We start from the raw sequence: 14,379 nt of genomic DNA on the forward strand, positions 1-14,379 counted from the left end.
AGGGATGGAGGTGTGTGGCGCTTCGGCTGCTGAATCAGGCAAACCACTGGTGGCAGTGCTGAGGCCCAGTGGGGAGTAGGCGGGGCATTGTATGGATGCACCCTGTTGCCCTGCGAGGTGAGGAGGACTTGCGGAGGCACCACTCCTCTTGATCATGGCATTGGCACACTGGCCACCTCAAGGATACTCCACAGTCAATCTGCCCAGTTAAAAAAATACTGCACACAATCCTGGACACTAGATCAATGCTGTCTCCTTGGATGCAAACCTGCTCTGTGCGGAACGAAAGAAACTGGTGACCCACGTGGATGATGCTGAAACCTCAATGACCACAATGCATCCCACATTGCAGGAACTCCAAGTTTAACTGAAGGACATGAGGGCTGAGGTGATCTCTCTACATCTGAGAGCAGAAGAAACAGCGTGCTGCTTGAGGCACAATAATGTCAGCTTCTCGGGCTTTCCAGAATGCTCAGTGGGAGCGAGTGTGGAATCTCTGCCTACCCGGATTTCGCTGTGGAGATGCAACGTTTTTGCAACTCCTATGCTGTGGTCAGGCAACACCTCTGGGAGCTAGGCCCAATCCTGCTAAACTTAAAGTGATGGATAGAGCGTCAACTCACTTTTTCTCAACTCCTGGAGATGCATGGACTTGGTTGGAGGTAAAGGGAATGGTAGGGCCCGCATCGACTGAAAGGAATACTGGCAAATGGCCCGGTCAAGGTGTAGGAGGCACGGGTGGATCCGGAGCTGCCCCTCAACTTCACAGGTGGCTAAGGAGAGAGCACAGGCACTGAAGTGGTGCTTCACCATACACATAACATCAAAGTACACTGTTAACATGACAGACGCATACTGCTGGCACCCCGAAAGGCATTACGGGCGATCCTTCAGGGGCAATACGGGTATTACTCTGGTCATTGTCACATGCCCCACCCCCCATGCTATCATATGTTTAGCACGTACGTTGCTAGTCACAACGAGGTTGGTGGGAACTGTCATGCTGTTTGAAGGTCCGTTAGTATGACGGGTGCACAACATCCATTATTTTTTCATAAGCCTACAGAGACACGACCACAATTTACAAGGCAGCTTCACATACATAGACACAGAGAGGATACCATGTAAAGCCTAGTGTGAGTAGCCACGTAAAAGGATAGGCAGTTTTTATTACATTAGTTTATGATGGCATACTTTTAGATATCAATTTATGGCTACCCATTGATATCATTTTCATCTGAGGTTTTTGTTCATGTTAGTTTTGCAGCAGTCCTATGGCCCGCATTTCCCAAGGGGCCCTGTTCTTAATCTAGGAGGGTAAGGCAACATTGCTTAGCTTTGTGTGATAACAAAGATCATGTGACAAGGTTCAATGGCAGAAACATCACACTATTTCACTAGGTGTGTGCATGCGACCACTGTGTGCTAACACCGTTTGATGTACGTATTTACTTGTTGGATGAATTCTACAATTCTTTCTTTCCTTTCCAGGTCAACCTAAAATTAGGGTACCTAGGCTTATATGTAAGTTCCTGCTTTTTCTTACATTTTCATACATTACAGACACACTCATGGTCATTGTAGTTAGTACTGGCTTGTAATTTTTTGGTAATGAAGAAATGCCACTTGATCCTTGTTGGGACTTCCACCGCATTAAACATGTCGACTTACACACTGGGATCAGGGTAGTTCCCTATATCTTTCCCTATTCTCTTTTGTTGTGGCGAGTGCAGGGACATCATTCGCTATGTCACTTCCACTTTTGTTTATAACCTTGACACAGATCCTCTTGCTACTCAAACATGTTTATGGGTCTATAGCCAATGTTAACATTCACTTTCCGGTCCTACACACTCCCCCTCTCTTACAGGGACAATCCACTCCTGTACCCAGCACACAGCAGTGACCAAAAAAAGATCTCTGGCAAAAACAAAACCCAACCGGGCTTGTCAGACATTGCAGCACCGGTCCGACGATGAAGCATGACACCCAGGTGGGTGTGTGAGGGCCTGGCTTCTAACTATAGAAGTCCCTAGATTGACCAGTATCTCACAGTGAAGTCCTAGTGGGGACTCCCTAATTCGGAACAGTGTACTATGAGTATGTTAGTCGGGGACTGTACACTGGACCAATACTATCCCCTGATTCCCTCTTTGCATGAAGTGGTGCTTCACCATAGCCAGAACTCTTGAGCCCGTGCGGTTGGACCGTGCCTCTGACATGGGGTCATAAACAAATGGCATCTGCTCGGGAGGGCTAGAGGGGGCCAGAGTTGACACCACAGCTGGTGTATGATCTGCAATGAGGGATGGGGTTTATTCTTTGCTGTGTGATAAGTGGTGTGGACTGCTCACCAGTGACTATTGGAGATGCCCTGTGACCCCCCCATTTGTCATCCAGATCCTCAGAAAGGGATCATGTGTCTGTGAGCCCTGACCTTTGTCCCTCCACCTACCCACTATCCACCAAACAAGACATGCATTTCATTACATATTTCTCTTCGGTTGTTGTTCATTCATTGAATAATTGTGGTTGGGCACTCGGACAGACCCTGGCCAAGGAGGAGAGGGGTTACATTTGTTGTTTTTAATTTTGATACACAGAGTCTCCTACATATATTTTTGCAGAATGGTCCTGTAGTGCACCGGGCAATTGGTCATCGACGGGGCACTTGGGGGCGACCTCCAAACTGGAAATGTGGGGAATAAGCCTCACAGAACATAATTTCTCACCACTTAGCACTGTACAAGTGGGCATACCTGCAAGCAAAACTACTCTGCACTATTACTTACTGACATGGAACCTAAAGGGCATGGGCACTCCCATAAAAAGGTACCAGGTTCCTACATATCTTAAGCACTGCCACACGCACATAGCTTTTTTGCCAGAGAGACATTTGACAAGGTCAGAGCTACAAAAAGTATGTGTAAAATGGAGAACAGGTGTATGGCACTACAACATCAGCACATGCAAGGGGGGGTCTTGATATGGATTGCCCTGGGCGTCTCATTCGTGAAAGACACACACAAAGATGACACTGAGGGTAGATTTGTGGTTGTGAAGGGACATATGGCATATGCCCCCCTCGCACTGGTGGTTGTTTATGCCCCCAACACTAATCACCCCGCTTTTTTAGATCTCCTGACCCCGGATCTTTTCCTGGACCTACACACTCCCAGAACATGAGGCAGCAAAGGTGTTCCAGATGTCGCCCAGGACTGCTCTACCCCTTCACTGAAGGGTACTCTGCATGTCAGGGCGTTGCAATACATTTGAGATTGGATGGGTAACCGGAGCGTGTTCAATATGTGGCGCTTGTGTCTTCCAGACACCACTGTGTTCTTGTTTTATTCCTCGGTCAATGCCCTCCACACCAGGCTGGATCTTCTTCTCTGAGGTGAACCATTGAGCCCACAGAGAACTAGTATGGAATACTTGGTGCGTATCCTCTCTGATCAATGCCCACTGCTGATAATGCTACGTTGGCGGAGGGCACGACCTACGACACCGACCTGGACCCCACTCTTCAGGGAGGCCATGTCAACACGAATTACCCAATATTTTGAACTTCACATGGGCACCATGTCCACAGGAGCTCTGGAGTGGGATCCCCCACAAGGTAGTCATGCAAGGGCACTACACTGTCACTATAAGGGGGGCTGTCAGGCCCCGCGCAATAGCTATTAGACATGGAAAGGGAACTGAGGGTACTCAAGACTGAAGTGTCCCAGTGGGCTGACTGGACGGAACGACTCCAACAGCTGAGAAAGAGTCACAGGAATTTGGAGGCACACTTAGGAAACAGGATTATAGGCACTGCCTTGCCTGTATCCATGCCTGGGGTGGGGGTGCCTTGGGGGTCGTTCGGGAAGGCTATTGGCGTGGCTGGTTAAAGAGGACCAGGCATGGCCACTGATAGGGGCAATCAAGTTGGGGAATGGCCTCATGTTTAATAAGCAAGAGGCCAACAGTGCTGCTTTTGCAGAGTATTATCGCTCCCCATATACAGACATAGCCTGATTATAGTTTTACCCAAGCAGGGCTGGGATCCCCTTGAAGTCCATTCATATCAGACACTCTTCCTTCTAAATTTAGACTTTAAGATATTGGGGAAGATCCTGGCCAATATGCTGCTTCCCATTGCTCACACCCTAGGGCACATGGGTCAATCTGGGTTTCCTCCTGAGTGCAATACCTTCCTCAGCTTACGATGTGTACTGGGTGTGATGAAGGCTGCCTCCACTGAGACGGGAGAACAGGTGGCAGTGTCACTTGACACAGAAAAGGTGTTTGACATGCTGGGGTGGGATTATCTACTGGCAACACTGGGTAGAATGGGTGTTTGTCGGACTGCCTTAGTTGGTTCTACATGCTTTAAAAGAACCCAACAGCAAGAGATAGGACAGTTAATATCTGACAGCTTTGACACACACAGGGACACCAGGAAAGATTACCACCCCTGTCCCTGTTGATCTTTGTCCTGGCCATGGAGCCCCTGGTCTGCAGTCTGTGCTTACGAGCGCAGCTTTAAGGACTTCAGGCACATGACAAACACCATATCATCTCTCAATACATAAATGTCCTTATCTATCTGAGTGATGCCACTGCCACACTTTTAGCCCTAATGGAGACACTGTACAAATTTAGAATTGTGTCAGGCCTCAGGGGAAATTGGTCTCAGTCTTGTATGCTCCCCCCTCTCTTCGGTCCCTGAGCATAATATGGGAGCTCTACTGAAGTTTCAGCTTGAATGACACCATGACATGTTCAAGTATTTCAGTATACTGATCTACCACTCAGACAAGGACCTAGTGGAGGGTAACATGGGTATGACCTTGAGCTCAATCCAAAAGTCCCTCACAGGATCCTTGGGTGGACACACATATACACGTGGCGGTCTAACACCAGGGTCTGCTCACCACGAGACACATCAGATGAGGATAGCACACCACTGCTAGCATGTAAAAGTGCAAGTGCAAAAGGGGCCCCCATCCTCCATACTCCCCACTGAACCCTGTTTGGTGGTTGCTGGCAGTCCAGGAGTTGATCCAGCATCACAACATGTCACCTTGGAGAGAAGCTGAGATTTACCAACTGGGGGACCTTCTTCCCGGAGGGAACAGTAATGCTCTTGCAAGAGATTATGGACATTTATGGTGTCGCAGCAAGGAATTTTCTGACATATCACGCCGTACAGCATGTGATCACTACATTACAGGTTATGGGCAGAGTCGGGGCATCCACATCACCGACACTGTTAGTAATCCTGTCACAAAAAAAATTATTATGGCCCTGTATGTCGCTTTGAGCTCACTCCACAGCAAATCAGACGACAAGGCTAAAGAGAGATGGATGGCAGATCTGCAAATGCCATTCACAGTCTCTGGACTAGAGCATTTAAACACATGAAGAGGTTTCAGATATGCCATGCTTTGGCTACATGCAATTTAACTATTTACATCAGGCTTACCTCACAATGAAACACATTTAGTGCATGTTTCCAACAAAATCCCCTGAATGCTCCCGCTGTAGAACATCTGAGGCAGGTTTTTACCACATGGTATGGGAGTGTCCGATGGTGCAGTGGTCCTGGGAGGAAAGTCACAGGAACTACTGCTGCTGCAGTGGAGCGATTGGTCCTGCCGTCACTGGATAATGCCAACTTTGTCTTAGATCTAAGACTAAGGGAGATGAGTACTTGCATAGGTTCATTAATCTAGCCTTCATACTCTTCAAAAGGACAATTGCGTTGTCCTGGAAAGTTGACATGGGTCCCAATATGCACCATTGGCTCTCCACATTGTTGAAATGGGCAAAAGCTGATCTAGACATCCTCACAGTGGTGTGTACAAGTGGAGGGGGGAATGCTGGAGGTTGGTGCTGGGATACTTACATCAGAAACCTAAATGCAAAAAAATGACACACACCCAACCTGAAAACTATCTTAGGTCCTTCTGTACCATCCTGCAGCACCTATGCTGAACCACCCCAGCACGTGAGGTAGTGGGTTCATGCCCTCTTGCAGGCCTCATAGTCAATAAAGGTAATACAACCACGCCGACAGTGCCCCTCAAGACTGAGGTGTGGGACTCGTCTGGGGCCCTGGCAGGCACCCCGGCATTGGTGCCCTCATTGTTCAGACTGGCCTACAGGATATTTCCACATGAGAATCAGCCGGCACTGGTAGGTGGATGTAACTGGGTACCCTTACTGATCGTGTTTTCCCCTGGGCACTATTGCCACAACACAATATACCGCGACTCAATCCTGTGTAGGGGTCCTCTTCTTTAAGACAATCTGCCACTTCTCAGGTTGGAGGTGCAACACATCTAGGCTATTGTGGCTCCACTATTTACGTTTATTACTGTGTTTATGATGCAATATCATATGCATGTGACACATTGAAACTACCACTGTTATGATCTCTTTTCTTGTACATGTGCTATAATCAATAAATAAATACAATTTTAAAACACTGAAAAAAGGCTGGTGATAGCTCTTCTCCAGATCTGTCCTGACTGGTATGGAAAGAAAAGAACTGACGTCAGTGCCTGGGGATGGCACCTATATAAACCACACCGAGCCAAACAACACCACCTACTGATGCACAGAGGTACTGCTCACAAAATATTTCTGGATCCAGTCTGATGCCGGGAGATACTTCTAAGGTAAGTACTTTGTGGCTAGAATTCTCTATCTGGTATGGTCCTTTTTTTGCCCCAGCAAACCCCATTAAGAACGAATTGTCTATTCAATGGTCTTTGTTAACATCAATGTAAAAGCTGAGCGATCTTTTGGAATCCAGCTATTGAGTGAGGTGGAGCAAAGAAGGCTGGAAGGGTGATGGAATGTCTGTCTTGAACGAACATCACAACTGTCATCTAAAAACACTCCCCTAGTATACAACTCCTGTGTGTCCAGAAAAAAGGTGGTGAATGGACAAAGCTTGTAGCTCATTCACACAACAATCTGAGGTTATACAGAGGAAGACCATTTCATGAGTCAGTAGAAACAAAGGACAGCTGTGCACCTCCCCAAATGAAGTACACATAAGGAAAGTGAGGACCAAATAAAGGTCTGACTGTAGCATTACAAAAGGTTTGGGTGGGAACATACGGACTGGATCTTTAAGGAAACTCATCACACCAGGTAATTTAAACAAAGACAATTGATCTGGCAAATGCAAAAAGACAGAAACGTCCAACACATAACCTTTAACTGTACCCATGGCAAACCCTTGTTTGACTAAAGACAAAAACCAAAACATCAGAAAACTTGTAATGGGTCTGTATGATGGGATGGGATACTTCTGAACAGCTGCCTGATAAGAGAACAGGTATTTATGCCCAGAAATTCCACACTCTCCTGGCTCCATTCAGATAAACCAAAATGACTTTGGCTAGGCTGTTCCTGATTTTCTTGGGACCTCTGGAACTCCAGTGTGCATATTTGCAGACATTGCAAGCTCTCAGCTGTGGTGAAGAGATCGAGCCAGGGGTCTCCCTAATGCCTGAAGACACCAGGTGTCATCTCAGGGTGAGGTTGCCATTTTTGACCTCCGAGGTGTCATCGGCTGAGTTTGTCCACCCTTGCATTCAAAGATCCTGCAAGGTGGTTCATGACTAGGGAAATGCCCTGACTCGAGGTGCACAGCCTTCTGGCACAGGACCCCTACCCTGCATTGCTTGCAGTGGTATTGTCTAGGAGAACCTGAACTAGCCTCCCATTTGATGGGTATTAGGAAGGCCTTCCATCCTAAATGAATGGGCCCGCAATTCAGATGGGCTGACGTGGAGCAGAGTCTCCTCTGTAGCCCAGAGACCTCTGATCTCCATCTCTCAGAGATGGCCTGTCCAACCCAGCAGTATGCACCCATCACCATCCTCAGCTCTGGGTGGGGTAGGGTGAGGGGTCTGCCACCAGTACAACTGCTGTTCAGCAGTCACCACTGCAGGTTTTTTACAGTCTTCTCAGAAACCTGAATAGACTGACAAGTTTCTACATGCTGAACCCACTGAAATTTCAGATGCCACTGCAGAGCCCGCATGTGCCAGGGCCTAAACTGAAACAACTGGTTTATAGCCCAAGTGTTCTGAACTCACCAAACTGTAGGGAAGACTCAAAATTGCACTTTAGTAAGAATCATTCCAATGAATATGAGACTCTCTGATGGAGACAAGTGTCACTTCAGCACACTTATCAAGTACCCTAAAGAAGTTAGGATGTCTGCTGTCATCTGTAATTGATTTATGACTGACTGTAGTGAGCCCCCCTTGAACAGGCAGCCATCACTTTTGTGAACACCTGAGGAGCTTAAGAGGAGCATGGAAAATTAAAAATGTTCCTGGCCCACCTTGAAATGCAGGTAAGGCCTGTGGGACTGCATGACGGGAATGTAAAAATAGGAGTTGTACAGGTCCAAGGCTATAATCCAGTCTTCTGGATCCAGAGCAGATATAACTTGGGCCAATGTCAGCATCTTGAGTTTTACCTTTTTCAGTGAGAAATGGAGGACGAAGTACTAAAATAGGACGGAGGCCTCCATCCTTTTTTGGCACCAGAAAATAACAGGAGAAACACCCAGTCTGTATTACTGATGCTGGAACACTTTCAATGGCTCCCTTATGGAAAACAGCCTTGATCTCCTGCCACAGAATGGAGAAATGGTTCTCTGAAAGCTGCTTGATGTAGGTAGAATGAGCTGTGGGTCTGAAGGGAATGGTAGGACATAGCCTTTCTAGACTACCTGGAGCTCTCACTAGTTGGATGTGAAGCTATGCCTCAAACATCGTGGCCACATACCACAGTGGGGAAACTAAAGTGCTTGGAAGAAGAACCAGGCAAGTCAGAGGAGTGGGCAGTAAGCTGTCCCGAGGACCTGGATTTTGACAGCTGGATGGATATGGGTGGTCTGTTGCTAGGGTGGTAGTTCATGATGCGGTCTTCATAGTAAACCCCATCTGAAGCCTCAAAAGGGAAGAAATTACTTTGGATACTGTTGCAGGGGCACAACAGGAAGAAGGGAGTGTGATGTGGTCTTGCTTTCTTTGAAACTCTCCAGTGAAAAGTTTGCTTTGTCTTCAAAGAGCAAGGTGCTGTCAAATGGCATATCTATTAATAAAGCTAGGACATCACCTGAAAACGCTTTCGATCTCCTCCACATGTGGTTTTGAAGCACCACACTGGCACAGACTGACCTGTCCAAGCAGTCAATAGGTTCTAACCCACTATGGATGACGTATTTTGTGGTGTCTTGGTCATCCTGAATGATCTCACTAGGTTAGAATGAAATTAATTGGGAACTCTCAGCATGATCTCGTCGACATTAACCCATGCAGCATGAGAGTATCATCCAAAGAGGCAGCTGGCATTGACTAAACAAAGGGCCGGACTAGCTGAGGAGAATGAGCAGTTCCCATATGCCTCCATACATTGCACCTGCATATCAGGAGGAGTCAGAGAGAATGAGCTTAGGTTCAACCAACTGGTAGAGGTCTAGACACTAGGATCTCACATAAGCGATGCTGTGTGACAAAGGCAAGGTGTCCTGGGGCAGTTCTATTGCATCTAGCCACTTGGGTCAAGATGGGGTCAAGAGGAACAGATGACATTGAAGACAAATCTGCTGACTCTAAACTTACTTGAGACCCTTCAGATCCACGTGGCCCAAAGGAGCACCAAAGACAGAGGGGTGAGAAAGACCCACAAAATGGCTCCTTTCAAACCTTCTATCTGCTGTGTTGCCTCTGATAAACCTGGAAAGTCAGGTGTAATCATGACCTATTGAGGAATTGTTCCCTCGGCAAGAGATCGAGATTGAGACCGAAACACCTTGATGTCCACAAGATTTCTCTGAGCAATAGTGGCAGAATGTAGAAGAATCCTGCTTCACTTTATCACGTTTCCTTCTTGAACTTCGAAATGCTTGAGCAATTTTAATACAAAGAGGATCTTTTCGTGGGAACGGCCTTTGGAGTGGCTCCGCACCCTCAAATTCAATCAAGAGAGGATTGTATACTCCTTTTGTTTAGTATTGTAGAATTTGTTGTAGTGCTCCTGGATCACCTTGGGGTTCATTCAGGCAAAGTCATCACAGGCCTTAGAGCCGTACAACTATCCTAACTACCAGACATAGCTTGTGGGGATTTGTAACAGACATCTGTTTGTGTGGTCCCTACAAGGCTTAAATTCTTTAGGTTTTTAAGCAGAGATATCCATTGCACATTGGAAAAGAACTTAGGAACCAGAACTTTGTTAGAGATGAGGTAAAGTTTAGGAGTGATTCCCTGATCTGAACTCAAAGGCACATAAAGAAAGGAACTGGTGACAGCAGCAGGGGTGGCACTTACATGTGACTTTGATGTCACTTGTGGGACAGCATAAAGCTGATGCACTGCAGCACAATGCCGACTGCTGGGGTGCGGTGGCAATGCTGAGAAAAAGTTTCCAGGTCCAGTCTTGTGCCTGGGGTTATGCATGAGGTGAAGAACTTGCTGTTAGAAGTTTCCATTAGAAAAAACAAGAAATAATACTTGGAAATTAGGTTACGGAAAATCACCAACTAATTTGGTATATCACATATATAACGACTGAAAACTGTGGCCCTATGTACACTGGATGATACACATAAGGTGTTGAGGATGTTAAATGAAGAGAGGTTCCCGTTTGGAATCTAGTAGTCAGAGATTTATGAAGTGTGTGCTGTGTACATTCAAATTATCTCTAAAGCAATATAAAAAAATCTTGTATGTTAGACACAAAAAGTGAAATGAATTACTTTTGACCTGGGAGAGTTCACATGAATGCATCGGTTAAATGGTTTTCCACCCATGTCTAAGACTGCATTTGAATTTCTAACAATTTTATATTCAAGTTCTTCACCTCTTACCGACCTCCAGGCCGAACCAATAACTTTATGGTTACCTTCTCCACTTTCACTGTAGATACACTAGTCACCTCAACCACATCTTAGAAGCTGGTAACTTCAATCTGTCTTGAGAACACAATATCAGTCGCAACAGAGTTCACTGATTCACTTGAGGCTCTGCACTTGGAGATACACTCACAGTATGCACAATGCCACTTGAAAAAACAGCCACAGATCAATTCCAAAAAGACATTCAATGCACATTCTCCACACACATCAATCCAAGTTCAAATGTAAGGCAAAAACGCAATTGGTAAAAGGAGACTAGCAGAGCTCTGCATTTTGATACCACTAGCGCTCTCAGCCATCTTCAATAAAGAAGAGGACAACACCTTTCAGGCTCCAAACTAAAGCCAACACTTCAAAACGACTACTCAATGGTTTACATCCTTCCATTATTGTCAGACTCCAAGTGTTAAATCAGCAGAATTCCTCTCCCCTAAAGTATGGAGAGCCACAGTTTCTACATTCTGCTTCAAATTGATCTTACCCTCTAGTTGTGCAGACGACAACCATTTATTTAGTCACTAGATGTACCAACTAATTCAAAACTTTAGAACGTTTCTCAGGAGTATGGCAATTGTTGTGGGATTACAGCCTCAAATGAAATGTTTCTAAACAGAAATCCTGGTGTTTTGTCCAGTTATCCTCATAAATATAGATTCACCCTGTCCTTGGATTATCTTTTTTGGGGACAGACAAGAAACCCTCAAACAAAGAGGCAATTTGGAAGTATTTTGGGGGGACTGGACTTCAGCATGAACCGCAGGTGTGGGCAAGGTAAAAACATTCTTTCACCAAATCAAATTCCAAACAAAAACAATTCCATTAATCCGTCTTCAACACAACCCTATAATGTTGGGGGCACTTTCTTCTCTTTTCCTCAAAGACTAATCCATAGAAGGCACAACAGCCAAATACCATAAATACAAGATTGTACAAGGCAACCATACTTAAAATTAACGCTCACCAGAAGGTTTCCTGATCACCAAGGACAGGTGACACCACAGAGGTTTGAAGGTATCTGCTCCCTACATCTGGAACAATCCACCCACACTGCCACTCCCAGTTTCAGATGCAGTTCAGCTCAGGACTCGACTCGCCTATTCAAATCCAGTACTGCAGATTGGCCAGTGTTTTAATTTCAGTTTATCTATGCTCCATCTGTTGATGTACATTAATCTTGAAAACTTGCCTCTTTTACCTCTACAGTTCAGCTTGGGGTTGATGGAACCATAATGTGACCTATATAACTACGCATCCTTCTCTATACTAAGCTTCTCAACAACAATGCTGCTGTTCCCTATATATTCCCACAACCGGAAACAAATACTTTTTGTACTTTGTTTATTGTTCATAAAATACATTAAATAAATCATGAAGGTGCAGAATGGTGTTTTGAAGAAACAGCAGGTGCTTTCCACATTAGCATATCTAAGAAGATGAGTTATCAGGAAAAGCAAGAACCGAATTTAAGCAGTCACATTTTCTCCAAATGCACAGATCCAGCAACTAAATAGGTGTCAATTATTTGTTGCAGGTAGCGGTTGGCAGTTCCATACCAAAATTTGATAATATATGTAGGCCTTTGTGTTTAACTTTGGAGCCTATTGGTACCCAATGTATCTTTCAGTGTGCCAAGGACACTCTGGGTCTTTTTCTGTGATTCATTATAAGAGATTAGGGAGCTGTGCTTTCTATAGTTACAGCTGTGTCACTTGGCATAAAAAACACCAAAGGAGCATCAACAGAGATCAACTGCATATTGACCCAGTAATCACTGCGTGCAGAATGAATGAATCATGTCAATAAATCTTAAAACATGCTGTGAATTGTGCTTTCACTCACAGCAGACCTGCAGAGATAATCTTTCCAGTAGTTCATGACAATTAACAAGTTCCCTGCCATATGACTGAGCTTTTGTATAGGCTTCATCCAGTGCCGTTGAAAAGATGTCCAGTCTCATACCACGGCCCAGGCTTCCACTCACACGTGTTGACATAAAACTGTGAGGTTGTGTTGTCTATCGTCATCAGCTTAAGAGTTGTGGTTTCTCTGAGACAAGGCCTGAAAACATCTGCAGTTGAACTGTGTTCTAAAATGTTCATGTGCTATTGGGTTCCTTCTGCTGTCCACTGGCAACTGCCCCTTAATGAGTTTTGGGAACTTTGGCTAGTCCCCCTTCCCTATCTGTAGTGAGAGGCTGGCTTGTTGTGGTCTTTTTGTGAACCACACATGCAAAGAGGGAAGCATGTGATGGGCTTGCTTCGAGGGGAAAGCCACTACAGGAACAAGGCACTTTGCAATTTAGACCAAAGGGAAGGATTTCTAACTTGTAGGGGGGATCTGCTAACATCAAGCATGTGTGCTTCGAGTTGGAATGGGTATGATAAGAAGCATCTGAAGAACTAAGTACTCAAAATGATTTTAGGAGTACGGGAGGAAAAATAGTTTTAAAAGTGTACCTATGCCACAGCTTTACTCATATGAGATGGTTAAACTACCTCATTACTTAATGACCACAACTTTGGAAAATGTTGGCCTGCCCAGTGAATGAACTATATTACCTAAACCATATTTCAAACATCTTAAATCAGTGAACTGAAGATAAAACAAGACAGAGATTTGATCAAGTACATGCAGTCAAGAAGCAATATGTGTTGACATTTTGAAGTCAGAAAATTACGAAACCTTAAGAGGTCAAGAAGTTTGGCTCTTCATAGCAATTACTTTTGGATACAAAATAATTTCACGATTACCAAATAAGAATACACCATATATTGCTGAAAATGTGCAAGTACAGCATCCAGTCCTTCCTTGTACATGGATAGTGCATGGTATGACAGCATTATCCACACACAGGGAGGCACTGGGTGCAAGCTGATTTTCACTACTGCCTTTCTTTAAATTTGCTTAAATCCTGCAGACCTACCAATTTTTCCTTCCTGTGGTATCTGCATGATCTCCTGCAACGTTAACAAGCAAAATGACTTGATTTTTTAGGACTCTGCTCAGCTAATGGTAGTGTATAATGTAGCACTAGCCTCCCTACGAGGAAACGTCTTAAGCTGAATTCCTTGCTGTTACTGGGTCCTAAAGATGGTCTCTAGAACCCCTTTCAGCATCATGAGAGAACTTCAGCATAGTGGAGTGAGGCATGCTGATGGCTTTTTTCTGTGGTGGAGCTGGAGGGACTCTGATGATGAATTGTAGTGAGGTCAAACTCGTCTCTGCAGAACCCAGTGATTCAATGTAATGCAGGTAAACTGAGATCTTCCTCTCAAAAGGGAGCTGTGAAACAGAGTGTTGTCAATCTTACGGAAAGACTAATGCACTCATAACGGGGGCCTCAGCTTGATTTGAGAGGTTGTAAAATGTCATTGATGTGCCAGCCAAATAGCGCCTCCCCATCAAAGGGCATATGCAGATATGCACTTCAGGCCAGAGTGATG

The sequence above is a fragment of the Pleurodeles waltl genome, chromosome 9 (assembly GCF_031143425.1).
Source record: "Pleurodeles waltl isolate 20211129_DDA chromosome 9, aPleWal1.hap1.20221129, whole genome shotgun sequence".
NCBI classification, from domain to species: domain Eukaryota; kingdom Metazoa; phylum Chordata; class Amphibia; order Caudata; family Salamandridae; genus Pleurodeles; species Pleurodeles waltl.